Source organism: Seriola lalandi, unplaced genomic scaffold (assembly GCF_002814215.2).
Source record: "Seriola lalandi dorsalis isolate HSWRI2012SDOR001 ecotype SW California unplaced genomic scaffold, Sedor1 jcf7180002054847, whole genome shotgun sequence".
NCBI lineage: Eukaryota > Metazoa > Chordata > Actinopteri > Carangiformes > Carangidae > Seriola > Seriola lalandi.
This window is the reverse complement of record NW_019525400.1, coordinates 76,010-90,526: the sequence shown is the minus strand read 5'-3', so window position 1 is coordinate 90,526 and position 14,517 is coordinate 76,010. Positions and strand designations below refer to the sequence as shown.

Genomic DNA, 14,517 nt, shown 5'->3' with positions numbered 1-14,517 from the left:
GACCCCCCCCCCCCCCTCAGTTTATTTCCTCCATTTCCCAGAATGCCCTTCAAGTGGCGTTGAGTACAGAGGTGAGGCCTCGTCCCCTTTAGCTCGGATCGTACGTGCAGCTGAACCAGAGAGATCCTGGTGGGATAAGAAGTGAGAGACTGTTTTTATTTAAACCACAAGCTGCATCACATCCTGGTCTCTCTCTCTGTCTCTCTCTCTCTGTCTCTCTCTCTGTCTCTCTCTCTGTCTCTCTCTCTGTCTGTCTCTCTCTCTGTCTCTCTCTGTCTCTCTCTCTCTCCCTCTCTCTCTGTCTCTCTCTGTCTCTCTCTCTCTGTCTCTCTCTGTCTCTCTCTCTCTCTCCCTCTCTGTCTGTCTCTGTCTCTCTCTCTCTCTCTCCCTCTCTCTCTGTCTCTCTCTCTCTCTGTCTCTGTCTCTCTCTCTCCCTCTCTGTCTCTGTCTCTCTCTCTCTCTGTCTCTCTCTCTCTCTGTCTCTCTGTCTCTCTCTCTGTCTCTCTCTCTGTCTCTCTCTCTCTCTCTCTCATACAAAATGGCGGTCCCAGACGCGAGTCCTGGCTCTTTGATTTTACTGTAAATATTTCACATCACTCAAATATTTTCCACTGGAGCTGCAGAGGAGCTCGTGGATGTTGCAGGACATTGTCTGAATTTCAGCCAGCGCCTCACAGGAAACACAAACACTCGCCAAACTCACCCTCAGTACTCGCCTCCATCGGTTTCACTGGGTTTTTTTTTGGGGGGGGGGGGTTCTCCTTAAAGTGAGTGGACTGTGTGTGATGGGGAGTTGAGAGCAGGAGTTGGAGGCAGGTTTCTGACAGAGACAGATGGTCTGACGAGGAGAGCCTCTTCAATTAGACCTTTAAAGAAACATTAGCTTCCTCTCTGGAGGGAATCTCCATCACCTGCCTTCAACAGAGGGAAAGTTTGAGAGAAACTAAACAGATGTGCGAAGGTGAGAATTTAAAACCCAATCTGGTTTCGTACTGAACAAAATGACCCTCACACTTCTGGTACAGGAGGTGCGTCGGCGTAGGAATACGACAGTTCATCGGTCGAGAAAATGTAGTTCCAAAGGAAAAGGCTCAAAATATATCGTACACTTGATTTTAGCCTTTTTCAGTGGCTTTGGTTTTAATATGATCTTATTGATTCACAGTCAGTTCTGACAGGGTTTCCTGTTCTGCTTCACTTCCTGTTTCTCCTTGGAACGAGTTCATCTCATTGGTCCGTGTGTGTGTCAGTGAAGACTGTGGTCATCTGACCGATGTCTGTCAAAGGCAAATGTTTAAGTATTGAGTGTTTAAACGTACGGTGGCCCGGAGAGCTCAACGCTCAACTCTGACACCACGAGGCCCGACGAACTGAGACTTTTTCTACAAACACGTTTCTTTCACAAAGCTTTTGAATAATCTCTTTTAAATATTTCACACATTTTTACATTTCATTTTTTATCTTGAGTTGTTTATTTTATCCTTTAATCCTTACTTCCTGTAAGGTGACAGTATAATTTAAAAGGCTTTTGTAGCCGTACCTTTACACTTGGCACCTGTTGTTGTTTCTGTTTCCATAGAAACATGGAGAGCATCTCTGTTTTCTCTCGTTGTTGTCATGTTGTACTCGTGCGGTTTGTCTTCCTTCTCCACCTCCATGTTAATGACTGTTAACGTGCCCCCCCCCCCCCCCCCCCGCTCTGTGTTTTATCAGCTCAGTTAATGAGGTCAGATGTGTGTAAGTTGCGTTGCTGCGCGTCGCGCCGTCAGAAGATCCTGGCGTTCCAGTGTTTATGATGAAATGAGCGTGTTATTGACTCGTGAAGACGCACGGTCACGTTTCAGTTCCTTGGAAAATAAACAGCGCGGCAGGTTTTCGATTCAGCCTCCATGTATTGTTTCCTTCAGCAGCAGGAGGAGGAATGTGTTTGTTCCAGGACGCTGACAACAACAAACCATCAGGTTAGAAGAAGAAAAAGAGACATAATGAGAATCTGTGGAGACGTGCGGAGGCTGAGACGCCTTCGCTTCAATCAGATTAAAAAAACCAAAACAACAAACCTGCAGCTTTGATTCAGACTGAGATTCGACTTCTTTATGTTGCTTTGACATCAGCCTCAAACCTGAGTGTGTTTTTTCTTTCTACTGTAAAGTCCTGACTGACAGAAGCTGATGTGTTTTCACCTCGGTAACCTCCAGCGTGGAGGCCGCTCGCTCGCTCGCTCGCTCGGCCGGCGCTGCGCCGACGCCGGGGGGACAATCGATGAGCGGAGTTAATTGTTACGGTTATCTGATGTTCCTGAACCTGCACGTTGAGGGCGCTTAAATGCCCTTGGAGATAACATCTCCCCCCGACCCCCCCCCCACCCATCCAACCTCACACCCCCACCTACACGTTCATGTGCTCCATCAAAGCAGCATGTCGACCAGGAAATGTCAGTCCTGACACAGAGGCACATGTCGAGGGTGGAGGTGGAGGTGGAGGTGGAGGTGGGAGGAGGAGGTGGAGGAGGAGGTGGAGGTGATGGTGCTCAGGCTCATTAGTGTCAGTGCAATGGTTTTTAATAACATCACTTTCATGTCTGCGCCGCCCGTCAGTCACTCAGGAAGTAACTGATCGCGCTTCTCTTCATTTCCTGGTGCAGGTGACTGAACACAGGTGACACAGGTGATGGAGATCCGAGTGTTAATCCTGGAGCTTTGTAAGCTCAGGTGGAGCGAACTGGACCCCGAGGCTGGAACTCCTCAGCTGTGATAGTGGGACACGTGGGTCGTTGTTAGTCCAGGCTGACGATCTGAACAGCAGCTGGATGGATTTCCATGAAGCGGGTTCATGGATTCAGGCTGTCGACTCGACCATCTGCTGCCTCAGCAGAACTCCAGATGTGTCCGACCAGTGTCGCTGAGCCCGTGTGCGCTGCAGCCTCAGGCTTCTGTGAACCTAAACCCGAACCTCACGTGGTTTTCACAGCGGGTCTTTAACTGAAGCTCATGACCTTTATGGATTGCAGCCACGTGATTGGCTGCAGTTTCAGGACTTACAGGACCGCAATCCTAAAACTACATTTCTAGGAGGCTATTTTTTATTTATTTATCTGCTTCAGCAGCATCTAGTGAAGTGTTTAAGGGCAGAGAAACATGTTCAGAACAAACTGGATCTGCAGAAACACGCCGCTCGCTCTTATTTTCCTGTCACCTCGTATTCTGCTTCTATAATTCTCTTTTCTTCGGCAGCTGACGGATGATCTCACTCTGAAATCAGTTTAAACATTTTAGATTCAGGACGATTGTTTTCGACTGCAGCTCGTCAAGGTTTCAGCGAGCGTTGCTTTATGTCTATATGATATATTATGTAGGAGGTCATGCACAGAAATAATGAAATTAAAAATGGATCAAGGCTTTAAACATCTTTGAACATGTGCCAAAGTTCATTTAAACTTCATGTTTTTCTTCCGCAGCATGTTCAACCAAAGCACAGCATCTCCATTATTAACAAGGCGCATTATTTACTGCATAACTCACCGCGCACACACGTGAATTCATGTCGATAAATCTTTCATCAGCACGTCAAATACGTGATCATACGTCATACGTGCCGCGGCGTTCTCCCGGCAGCCGACACACCGACGCGTCCCGGGGCGTTTTTCTCTGGGTTGAAAATCCCTCCTCGCTCTGAAGCTTTCAGAAGTTTCTGCAGCTTCTCGCGGATCTTCAAGGTTGTGTCGTGGACGTGCAGCTGTAATCGCTCTCCCAGGATGAGGGATTTGTTGGAGTTGCCGTGGTCGTCTGGAGGGGACGGCCGGTGTCAGACCTCCAGCCAGCGGCCATTTATCTCAGCCTCGTTTTTTTTAAATTCTCCTGCCGCCCTCTGACCCCCCCCGTCCCTCCGTTCCCTCCACTCTCTTTATTGGTGCGTCTCCTCCCTCCTGCTCTCCGGAGGCCTGCCAACGTTTCAAGAGATTAATATATAGCAATGTAAAAAAAGCACCGTGATAAACAGCGGATAGAACAATGGTTGAAATGTTAAAGTGAGAAAAATAGAATTAATCAACAGGAAAAGAGAGAAAATAGATTAAAACAAACCAAGTTACAGAAGCTTTGATTGTTTCCTCTGCTCAGTTTAATGTTTAAACTTCGTCCACGACTGAAATGTCTCAGATAACGAACATTCACGTTCCCCTGACGATGAATCCTCCGACGCTTCCTGTAGCGCCACGTGAGGTCGGCGTTTGAGCTTTTGACCGAAACGTCAACAGCTGTTCCATGAAATGCAGTTCAGACGTTCGTGTTCCCCTCAGGATGAACCGCAGTCACTCAAACACCAGCTCCAGACATTTCCCATCAGCCTCAGCTGCACTTTGTCTTGAGTGCTAATTAGCAAATGCTAACATATTAACATGCTAAAAATAAGATAGCATGCTGATGTTAGCATCTGCTAATGTGTGATTCACATGTGAAACATAAATGGATAAATATCCCTTATAATTACCTTAAATATGATCTAATTATCTTATTTATCTACATATTGTTTTGGTAAGTCATATATAAAAGAATAATAATAACGTTTATTACATAATAAATTTAGATTTATAAAATTATTCTTAAAAAATGTGAAAACATAAAAGAGAGTTTGTTCCCTTGTGGATTCGCCCCAGAGACGCTGAGATACTTTAATTAGTTCAAACTGTTTGAACTGAGGAGCTGCAGCTCAGTTCGTCCTCACAGGCTGAAAACATTCATTAACTAAATAAATCCAGAAACCTCAGGCAGGTTTTCACACCTCGTCCAGCTCGTCTGCTGCTTCAGACCGAGGAGCGTCTGCTCGGCAACATGTTTTAAACATGTTTGATTTCATCACGCTGCGTTCGGTCGAGCTCGTCCAGGGTGAAGCGCAGACTGAAATCTGACAGCGATGCTGACAGCTGCCGGCGGGGGTCACACACACAAACATCACTTAGACTCAGTTTCACCTGGTCCACTCTCCCTCTCAGCTTGGATCCAACTCTTCAAAACAGCAGTAATTTATAATGTCGATGTTCCACAGCTACAGTTTGTAATTATGGATGATTCACATGCTTCTTGTGGCCGAGTCGCCGCATGTGGACGATCTGTTCTTCCGCTCCGGTGCTCCACGCGCGTCCACACAGGAGGCGTTCACACTCGCTGCAGTTTCATGTTTAAAACAGAAAACGGACTTGAAGTGTGAAGATTCGCTTCGGGAGCTTGTGCACAGCTGGACTGATTGAAACAGAAACCCCGTCTGTTCAGTCCGATGTGCACGAGACGGACGAGTGAGTGAACAGACTGTCGACATGTTTCTGTCGACAAGAAGGATGAGGGAGCAAGAAGAAGAAAACGACAACACACCAGTTACAACATCGAGCCGTCGGGTCATTAAAGGTCGCTCTCTGCTCTAAACCCGTTGATACCGACGACACATATGTAGGTTTATTTTATAAACTAGAGTCACTTCCACGTGGTCGTATCCCTCCGCCACTCGGACTAGTTTCAGGTCACGTCCCTGTTTATCCAGAGTCAGAGGAAATATTAAAACATTTGTGTGAGAGTTTGTCATAATTGCTGCGTGGTCTTGAGTCATTGCTAAACAGTGTTTTGTGAGGTCGCACTGATCTTGACCTTTGACCTTTCACCACCGAAATCTAATCGGTCCGTCCTCGAGTCGAAGTGAATATTCCTGCAAAATGTGACGGGATTCCCTCAAGGAGTTCTCGAGATATCGCCTTCACGTGGCCAAAATCATGTTTTGAGAGGTCACCGTGACCTTGACCTTTGACCTTCAGCCACCAAAGTCTAGTCAGTTCATCCTCGAGTCCTAGTGAATGTTTGTGCCACATGTGAAGACGTTCCATCATGGCGTTACGGAGATATCGGGATTCGTTTGGGACTATTTTCAGCGGTGGATTGATCTACATTTGGTGCTGTGGTGAATATTTGTTGTGTGTGTGTTCACGGTGATGGAGGAACATGTCACTGATGTGTGTCAGGCTCAGAGGAGACGCACACGTCCGGCTGCAGACAGTCAGCTGTTCAGGTGTGAGTGTGACTTCAACACGACTTCCTCCTGAAACATGAAGGTTTAAAACAAAAGTAATGGCCGATAATTCAGACCGACGTCTCGTTAACATCACATCTGCAGCTGAAGAGACTTTAATATTACAACCGTTCATTATCAATCAGTTCGTCTGCAGCAGCTGCTCTCATCTGAAAATGAGCCATAAAACAAGGCTCCGCATTCGCAGCTGGATTTAAATAAATAAAAAAACCAGCAACAAAGAGCCAAGGTCGGTTTCCAGCCCTCAGAAATCAACTGGAGCCGTTCCTCAGAGGCGCAGAGAAGCTGCTGAGTCAGTTCTGAATCCCTGAAATGAATCTTTCATCTCATTACAAAGCAAAACGACCACTTGAACAAGGTGAGGCAGTTTTTATTTTTTATTCCCGTGCAGGAGAGGAGCTGCCAAACAGTTCAGTTTATAGCTTCATGTTCAGTGCGGATGCTGTTTCCCTCTCTCAACACTCCACTAGCTCAGTGCCCAGATAAATCACCCTCTTCTGGACTTTGTGCAGGTTTAAATTAGCTTTTTCTAAAACCTCACGGCATAGCTTTCAACATTTATCGACAATAGGAGCCGGGCCTGACTTGGCGTGCTGCAGGGTTTTTCTCCCGGAGTAGATGCATCCGCTGATGAATTCAGGTCATTTTCTCCGCAGGACAGCAACTGTTACACTGCAGCTCGATGTGCGCCCGGTGTTTTCTCATCAGGGTTTTCAGCGTTAGAGGGAGATTGATAGATCTATTTTCTCTTTGCGTCGGCTGTCCGGGAGCAGAGACTCTCTCTCACGGTCCACGCCACTCGATAGGAGGTGGAAGGAAGTGAGTGTCCGGCCTCCTGAAGTAAAGTACACCTCGGAGCAGATGAACTCGGGCGAGTCATTATGTCATCGATCCCCGGAGCGTTTAACCAGCGGGCAGAATTCACTAAAGCCCGGACTCTGCCATTGATCGCCGCGGCCTGTAGTTACGTAAAGGTGACAATGAGGCGTCCTCCGGTGTGGAACAGAGTGGACGGACACTCAGGTGGCGTTGATCCACAGGAACGGATCGATGAGTATTGGGTCAGAACAGGACTCTGGTGTGAAAACCCTCGTGCAGTGTCACGGCCGTCACAGACACCATGAAGCTCGGACTCAGAGTTCTGCTCATGTGTTTGTTTGTTTGTCTGGTACATGTCATGAACTGTCTCTCGCTGACTGTAACAGACGCTCAGTAAACTCTCTAATGATGATGCATGACTGTCGTTGTCAGCAGCTCCTCCCACCTGAACGCCCACACCCGGACCTTGGTTGCCATGGTTACCATAATGAACTGTTGCCATTACTATAACAACGGTCATGGCTTGGTTAGGTTTTTAGGAAAAGATGGCGATTTGGGTTAAAATAAGTACTTCCTCAACATCAGACGAGCATCGTCTCCATGGTAACAACATAAACAGCTGGTTTCACATGGGAATCGAACACACAGCTCTCCTGTGTCATGTTCATCCATCCACCACCACCTCCTCCTCCTGACACGGACTCTGTCTCTCTTTATACTACGTCACCACCGACACTTTTACCTTCACTCCTGTCATCATTGCTACGACCACTAGATGTCGCCTAGCAACAAAACCTGACTATGACGTCATAACAACCTGCTGCACAGTCTCATAATTGTTTGCACGTCATTTTTGTTACAGAATAGATTTGAGATTAAAAACTTGGACACTGAAATAAAATGGTGGACAGTAAATAAGCGTGACCACAGGGCCGAGGTCGACCTCGGGTCAGAACATATCAAAGGCTAATTCAAGAAACTGATTGATAAAAATGAAGTTGGGATTTACTTTGTGACCCTCAGTCACATTTCATACGTTTGACTGATTTACTGAACTGCTGTTATTTTTTTTCATAACACACATCATATGTCTGATATTTCAGAGGCTGAAGTTGGACATTTTAACATGGGAGTCTATGGGGACTGACTCACTGTTGGAGCCAGACTCTAGTGGTCGTTAGAGGAACTGCAGCTTCTGGTTCATGCTTCATGTTTCAGCCTGATTGCAACATATGAAGGAGTTGCTTGTTTACATCAATACTGTAATCCTTCCGATCTTATTTTATCTTCAAAAAAGAGAAAAGCGGGGCGTCGTATAGCTCAGTTGGTTGAGCATCCGCCCCATATGCAGAGGCTAAGGTCCTCGCTGCAGCTGGCCCCGGTTCGAGTCCCACATCGGACAAACCCTTTGCTGCATGTTATTCCCCCTCTCTGCTTCCCACTTCCTGTCTCTCTCCACTGCTCTATCAATAAAGGCACAAAAAGCCCCCCAAAAAAAAACTTTAAAAAAGAGAAAAGCAATGTGGGAAAATCCATGTTCACATGTCTGAATGCTAAATGCTAACATTAGCACAACAAAGGAAGGCAGATACATGGAAGTAGCCTCCACCTGAGGAACACTGAGCACTCTGCAGAACTTTGACTGCAAGGGGAATAAAAAGTTTTATAATCACGTCATATACAGTGGGGAAAAATAATTCTGGGAAAGTTTACGTCAACAACATGATCTTTTCTTCCCGTTGCTGCCCTCAGGACAAACTGATGATGTTTTCCTGCTGAGCGATGAATGTGAACAGTCTGAGCGGGAAATCTCTGAGCGCACACCTCAAACTCCGCTGTTTAAACTGGCGGCAGGTTTAGAGGCTCAGACCGGCTCTGTAGCTCGGAACAGCCTCGGGCATGTGGACGAATCCGGTCCCGCTCCCCCGGGCTGAACCATCCAGGTTCCTGTTTGTGTTCGCAGTGAGGCGGCTGTGCGGGGGTTGTACACGGAGAGGCAGTCAAACAACGGCGTGTCTGGGCTCTCGGCGACGTTTCCTGGACAGGTTTTTATCAATAAAAGATGAATCTTCCCTCCAGTCTGATACAAATATGAGAGATGCTCGTTTTCCCCGGCTGCTTTGTCTCTCTCTCTCTCTCTCTCTCTCTCTCTCTCTCGGATCAGCTTCCCTCTGCTGAGGCCACGGGACGAGTTGCGCTCAGAGGCGCCGCTTCCTGCCGTCTCAGCGTGTACGAATAACCTACTTTCAGCTACTGTACACGTGGAGTTTGAATGGCAGACTCGCTGCTGCCGAACACTTGCCTCTATTTTTAGCCGTGCTCTTACCTAATGGATGAGGGATTTCAGAGGATATAAATGGATAATCGGGATGTTTGATCACTCAGCCCCGTGACAGTCGAGTCAGCTGTAGGACGCTCGTCTCAGGGCTGAAGCCTCTGGTTATTGATTGATTGATTTGGGGCATCGTTTTATTGATATTTCAGGCTGATGAGCTTAAGTACTCTGTGAGTTTTACATCATTATACGACAGTGTTAGATTGTTAATACTGATGCTTCACTGTGTAAACAGAAATGTACTTGTTCCAGTTGGTTCCCAACATGGAGGTCGGGCCCCTCCACAGGGTCACAAGATAAATGTGAGGGGTCGTGAGGTGACGGACGAAGAACTGTCCTCATACATGATGTTGTGTTTTTATAAAAGGTCACGAAACGGAAAGATTTAATCTTTAACAGTGAAATTATCTTGTTTGTTTAATGTGAAATCTGAATCTCAAAAGTTATTTAAGATCTCAAGGTTACAATTAGCTTTTTTCCTGGAGCTTTCAGCCACATCACACTGTCTTCATCAGCAGAGGGAGTTTGTGATTCTGAAGATCATTTTGTAGCAGGAAACCGTGCGAGAACCATGAGAGCGAGAAATCAGATCAGCTGAACTAATTAATCTTCTGAAATGTCAGTATTGTTTGGGGCTTGGTGACTGCTTCGTTGTGACATCACAAAGTTCCAGAAGTCCTGACGGCTGGTTTTAAGGCTCAGTTTCTGAATACAGGCTGTGTGCATTTCTCTGTGGACTGAGGCTTTGATACTTTCACAGTATTAATATAGAAGCTAGAGCTGATCTATAATCACACTACACATCACAGCTTGAGATCTCTTGTTTCCAGCTCCGCTCTCTCTCTCTCTCTCTCTCTCTCTCTCTCTCTCTGCTGCAGCTGTTATTTTAACCACAGATTTCTCTCTGTGGTCACTCGGAGTTCCCAGTATAAACCACTCCACCCAGCAGCTCCACTGGGGACTGGTTCAGTGTGAAGCGTGAATGTCGTCAGACTGAGGGCCATCAGTGTGGAGAGAAGTGCTTTTTAAAAAGCGTGTCCAGATGTGTGTTTACACGGCCGTGAAACACTCTTAAAAGCTCAACTTCAGACCAAAATACACCCACGGACGAAGCTCTTATTGTGAAAGGATGAGCTTCCTGGCCAACATTTGACTTTATTCTGGAAGATCTGGAAGATGAGCTGAGGTCGGAGCTTTAAAGTTTTGTTATTTGTTCTAATAGTGGTTCCGATTGTTCGTCAGGTGCCTGCTGTGGGTGGCGATGACATTTGGCCAAGCGTTAATGAGCAGAGCTAACGGAGCGGCGCCGCTCACAACAGCCCGGCCTTAATTTTCCTCTAATCTCCCTCCCTCACCTCGGCTCCCAGCTCTAATCACCGCACGAGGAGGAAGCCAGTGTTTAAATGAAGCCGCTTACCGGGTGATTAAGAAAAGGTAAATTATTCATTACAGAATGTGTAATCATAGCGCAGCCTTTGGTGGAGGAGGATGAGGGAATTCACGGCTGCTCTCCCGGAGCGAGGCCACGCCCCTCCCCCCACCACCACCACTGATGGCAGCCATGAGGAACCTGCGAGATGAAAGGAGCCACACAGAGGCGGGGCAGCTGCCGCAGATCCACAGGTAATAAAGTTCAGGCCTGAAAGCAGCTCGTTAGCAGGAGGCATGGCGCTCCTCCTCGCATCCAGATTCTCTCTGTTAATGATGCAAAGTCACACGTCTTGTAGTTCACCGTCTTAAACGTGCAGTCGCTTCGTATGCAGACAGGGTTACGGGACATTTCTGGGGGCGATTTCTTTTTTGGGAAAATGTTTTTCAGACCCGAGGCTATTTTATTTTACCTGTGAGGTCAGCGAAGTGCGAACGCAGCTGTCAGACTCAGGTGAGCTCCAGACCTACAGCTCAGATTCCTCAGGTGAACTCACACGGCTTATAGACATTATTGTTCCTGTCAAAGCATGTGCTTCTATCTATCTATCAATCTATCCATCAATATATCCATCTATCTATCTATAGAAAACTTTGATTCATGGCTGTTGCCTTATACACATAAACATATCAGCAGTACCGGAGGTCACATGGTACAGACAGGAAATTAAAGGTGTGAACTATTAAACTCTATATAGTGGACTGATAGTATCCCACAATGCATCATGAAAAGCGGTGCACATCCAATGGTAACGAACCAAGTGGTATATACCATCATGCATTGCGCTCGTGCCGGCCTCGTCAGATGTAGTTCCCCCACACTCGCACTCATCAGAGCGTCGGTGACCGTCTTCTGCTGAGTGTGAAAGTTCATTGTTGAATAGTTTTACAAATGAGTCTTGACTGTAGGTTAATGTACTGGCTTTTTTTTCGGGGGGGGGGGGGGGCCGTTGGATCTCTCAGATTTTGTTGATGCGATAATTCTGCAGAAGTTTTGCAGACTGATCAATTGTAGTTCAACAATATAAAAACTCCCTTAAAAGTCGGAGTGCCCTTGAGCAAACACCGAACCCTCCCCAGGAGTGTGTTCCAGCTGCTGGGTGACCATCAGCAGAGGACTGTGTCTGTATCAGGCAGCTTCCTCTGTGTGAACCTGAACCTCCTGACTCAGTGTTTCCTGGAAGAGATAGTAAAAAAGAAGAAAAGTAGCAGCCGCCGCGGAGAAACAAAAAAATAAGTCGAAGGAAGTCATTAATCAGCCCGAGCGCTTCCTGCGCCTCTACTGGAAATAACCTCGTCTTGTAAGCGACTGCTATCTGCTCCAGTTTATCAGCGGAGGTTAAGTGCGTGCTCGCCAACTGCGACTCTCCATCATGAAACGATAATAAAAGCTCAAAAAGCCCCGCGCTCCAAGATCACCCAAAGTCAGCCATGTTGCTTTAGCCTAATGGGCCGGCGAGCGGGAGAATAATTACTGGAGGCCGAGGAGGTTCTGCATGACGAGCGTTAGATAAATGTGAGGCTCTTTCTTGGTTTAGCTTACCCCAAGCAACGAGCCGGGGGCGCCGGCCTCAACACCCGATGTTTGTAATGGGGAAATAATTCATAAGAAAAATAGTTTTGCCTTCTCTCGCCGAGTTTATTTTACCAGCTAACGCGTGGCGGGGAAATGGGACATTTAAAAAAGCGGAAGAGTCGTAATGAGAGGTATTAGTTCCCTTCAGCCGGGATCGTTAGGCTGTACTCATGGATTATTAGCAGAAAATGAAACGGGGGGGGGGGAGTGGCGGGTAAAGACTGGTGATGTAATCAAACGTCTACAGATATGAGGCTGCCGGGACAAAACGTGCAGTCGGAGCTCATTAAGCTCGGCGGCTGCGCTCGCTTTATGTGCTTTAGTGTAAATCCAACACGTCTCTGTAAGTGTCTCCTGCAGCACTCGTGCGTCTTGTTTGTGTTTGATGAGTTTCTGATCTTCCTGTGTTACAACACCCCGGGAATCACAGAGCAGTCTGCCGCCGCCGCCGCCGCCGCCGCCAACACCACCTTTGTTTTATTCCTTCAAACACACTGCAGCATGTCGGACAGTAGTTATTGAGGAGCCGGCGTGACTGGAGGAGGAGGAGGAGGAGGCGTGAAGCTCATTCAACACGAGCTTAAAGGAAACAGCTGATAGTAGAAAATAATATCGGCGCACGTGTGAATCCTCCCGCGGCGTCTCTTGGTGTCTGGTTCTAACGCGTTACGCGGAAAACTGACGGTTCGGATTGAATCAGTAAAGTTGTAATTCAGACGTCACAGCGAAGAGAAAGACCAACAACACGTAGAGTTAAATCCTCTCACTCTTCAAGTGCAGCCGACTGATTGTTGTGCAACATTAATGAGCAGGTTTATTTTCCAGAGTAAAATCACTGGCGGAGGAACGAAAACGAAAAGTGAAGATTCTTTATTGGAGTTAAAACGAACGACAGTCAGAAAATGAACTGTTTCCTCCATCTTCAACTCTGGGTTCTTAGATCAGTTAAATAATGGAGGAAAGGAGGAGGAGTGAGGAGGGGAAAAGGAATAAAGGAATCAAGTAAGTGGGGAGGAGAGGACTGAGATAAGGAGGGAAGGAGAAAGGAAAGAGAAATAAATAAATGGGTAAAGACAGAATAGGACAGAATGAAATCATTTAAGGAGAAAGGAAAAAGGAAAGGAAGTAAGGCGGGAAGGATGGAAAGAAAGAAGGGGAAAGGAAAGACAAAAGGGAAAGATGTAAGTAAGGAAGGTGAAAGAAAACGGAATAAGGGAAGTAGGGGGAAGGAAAGAAACAGAAAAAAAAGGAGAACAAGGGAAAGCAAAAAAAGTAAATACAAAGGGCAGAAGCAGGGACGACTGTAAGGAAGGAAAGAAAGGGGGGAAAAAAGAAAAGAATGATGGACTGAAAGAAAAAACGACAAAGGGAAAAATGAAATCGCACCAGCAGCCCTAAAAGACTCGGAGCAAATTAAAACATACTGAGTCTAAAACCAACAGAAATCCACAGACAAACACCGTGAGAAAACACCAATAACTATGACATGACCTCACTTTCCTGAGCTGAAGCTCCTGCAACCGGCAACTGCAGCTGGAAATATAGTGGAGTCTAAATACCATCAGTGAGTTAATCATGTCTGCAGGGGAGCGACGCCCCACCTCTGATTTGTTTTTGATATTCATGGATCACCAGATGGTTAATCCTATTTTTTCTGAGATCCTGAGATCAAAATGTCAAACTCCGACCTCGGTTTTCGTCCGTTGTTTTTATTTGTTAGTGTGGAGTCCTGACGAGGCAGATCCGAGTCCCGGTCTCGGTCTCACTGGGGATTGTGGATTTAATTTAACCTGCCAGTCGGTGTGGGAAACTATTCCTGTTGGAGATTCCCCGCAGATCTGCCACAACATATTGTGTGTGTGCCCTCGGTAGCGAGCAATTACTCGCTTGGAGGAGCCTTTTTTTTTTTTTTTCTTTCTTGCTTTTGGTTGTGTATTGGTGTTTATTTTTTTAGTTTAGTTTAGAGTTTAAAAAACGGACGAATCGTTCTCTCCTCTCAGCGGAGGTGAACCTGAGCTGAAGCCGGCAGCGCAGGTGAGGGAGGAAATGAGAAGCCCCCTAAAACAATCTGTCATCTCCTCCCTTCCTCACACAGCTGCTCTCCTAAATACCCAGAATGCCCTTCAGCGTACAGTACTGAGGCGGCAGACTCTCTTATGAACCCCGGGTGTGGTAACACATCAGTAACATCGGCGGTGTGAGGCGTCAGGCGCTATCGTCCTCTGTCCTGTTTGGGACTGAAACTACTTTGTCCTGGTTTTGTGGTCCATTGCCCCCCCCCACCCCC

General features: G+C 46.8%; 1 protein-coding gene across 1 annotated transcript in view; it reads left to right on the top strand.

Annotated features, from left to right (window-relative positions):
• The window catches only part of immp2l (inner mitochondrial membrane peptidase subunit 2), a 111,684-nt gene that overhangs the window by 52,052 nt on the left and 45,115 nt on the right, over positions 1-14,517 (top strand). The gene's annotated exons all lie outside the window — the stretch shown is intronic.